Source organism: Phoca vitulina, unplaced genomic scaffold (genome assembly GCF_004348235.1).
Source record: "Phoca vitulina isolate PV1807 unplaced genomic scaffold, GSC_HSeal_1.0 scaffold75, whole genome shotgun sequence".
Classification (NCBI taxonomy): Eukaryota; Metazoa; Chordata; class Mammalia; order Carnivora; family Phocidae; genus Phoca; species Phoca vitulina.
The window spans coordinates 3,196,095-3,198,099 of record NW_022589778.1 but is presented as its reverse complement, the minus strand read 5'-3'; the positions used below and the strand labels follow the sequence as shown (position 1 = coordinate 3,198,099).

Genomic DNA, 2,005 nt, shown 5'->3' with positions numbered 1-2,005 from the left:
TGTCTCTTTCTGTCAAATAAATAAATCTTAAAAAAAAAAAAAAAAGAAATGACTAACAAGATTTTTCCAAATTTGATGAAAATAATAAACCTACAAATGTGAGAACATTAAAAAGGATGAACACAAAGAAAACAACATCAAGATTGTTAGTCACAGAATACTAACAATCAAACTGCTGCAAACCTGTGTGTAAAAGAGAAACTCTTAAAAGTACCCAGAGAAATAAGACACATTGCACACAGAGGAACAAAGGTAAGACTAGTGAAGATTTATTTTCTGAAATCATGCAAACTAAAAAAAAAATGTATGTGCCTTAAGCAAAAAAAAAACAACAACATAAAATTATTTATCCAGGAGATATAGCCTTCAAAACTGGAGACTAAAAGGGATTTGGGGAACCAACAGAAGCTTACAGAATTCATCATCACAAAAGGTACCTTATGATAAATTGTAATGGAGTTCTTCAAAGAAAAGAAAGAAAATACAAGATCAGCAATTGTATCTACGCAAAGAAACTTATTTTTTTAAGATTTATTTATTTATTTTAGAGAGACGGAGAGAGAGGAAAAAAAAAAAAAAGTGTGAGCAGAAGGGGCAGAGTGAGAAGGAGAGAGAACCCAAGCAGACTCCACGCTGAGCGCAGAGCCCAAGCGGTCTCAATCTCACAACCCTGAGATCAGGGCTTGACCTGGAACCAAGAGTCAGAGGCTTAACCAACTGTACCACCCAGGCAACCCTCTGCAAAGAAATTTAAAGTAATAGGAACTATATAGGAGATGTATACTGTTTTAAGCTGCTATGGTTGGGATAATCATTATGAAACAACAGAAAACTAATACATTTCACTATTTGAAAAAAAATCTTACACTAACATATTTGCAATGGGCACCCTAGTACCCAGACGGCAGACTCTTAATTTCTCACTAGAATAAACTAGTGTTCCTTAGAAAAATTACTGATTAGGCAGAGTACCTGGTGGTCCTGTAGATCTGTTTCTTGTTTCAACAGTGTTTGGACGGAACAGACCCAAGAACGCCCCTTCTACTAGCCTCTAACCATTCTCCAACCTTTCTTCCGGTTGCAAACTTCAGAGCCATCTCCTTAGTCACCCTCTTACTCCGGGACCAGTCAATACTCTATTTTGAGCTTAGCTCTTTATTACTGATCAACCATGAGTGTCCAGACATGTCAGAATTATTCCACTGAGGTGAAGGCCAACACCAACCGCCTGATCAACATGCATCTATGGGCCTCCTACACCCACCTCTCTCTTGGCTTCTATTTTGACGATGATAATGTGGCTCTGGTGGGGTGGCCCACTTCTTCTGTGAGTTAGTTGGCTGAGGAGAAGCGTGAGGACACTGAGCATCTCTTGAAGATGCAAAACCACCGCAGTGGCTACATCCACTTCCAGGACTGCAGAAGCCATCCCAAGATGAGTGGGGTAAAACTCTGGATGCCAAGGAAGCCACCCTGGCTTTGGAGAAGATCCTGAACCAGGCCCTTTTGGATCTGCATGTCCTGGGTTCTGCTCTTGCAGATTCCCATCTCTGTGACTTCCTGGAGAATCACTTCCTAGATGAGGAGGTGAAACTCATCAAGAAGATGGGCAACCACCTGACTAAGCTCCACAGGCTGGCTGACCCCAGGCTGGGCTGGGTGAGGATCTCTTCCAAAGGCTAATTCTCAAACACAACTAGGAGCCTCTGGAGCCCAGCAGTCTTTCAGGGGCCCCTCTGACATCATTCTGGTGCTAGGGCTTGTGCCTGAGCCTCTCCTGGCAGCCACTAGGCAGCTTTTTAACCACCTTGGAGCCCTCTCCCAAACCATGGACCAAATGGGGGAAAAGAAGCTTTTTGCAGCAGCAAAATAAAAAAAAAAAAAAATTACTGATCATAACTCTGGGAAAAGCAAACATATATGTGTGACTATAGCTATTTTCCTTAAACTTTCTTTAAAGGTAATGACAGTTTAAATTAAAAATGTTACCTATGTATCATTTTGT

General features: G+C 41.0%; 1 pseudogene; it reads left to right on the top strand.

The window, feature by feature from the left end:
- Window positions 1-1,171: 1,171 nt before the first annotated feature.
- Window positions 1,172-1,700, top strand: LOC116625215 (annotated as a pseudogene).
- Window positions 1,701-2,005: the final 305 nt, after the last annotated feature.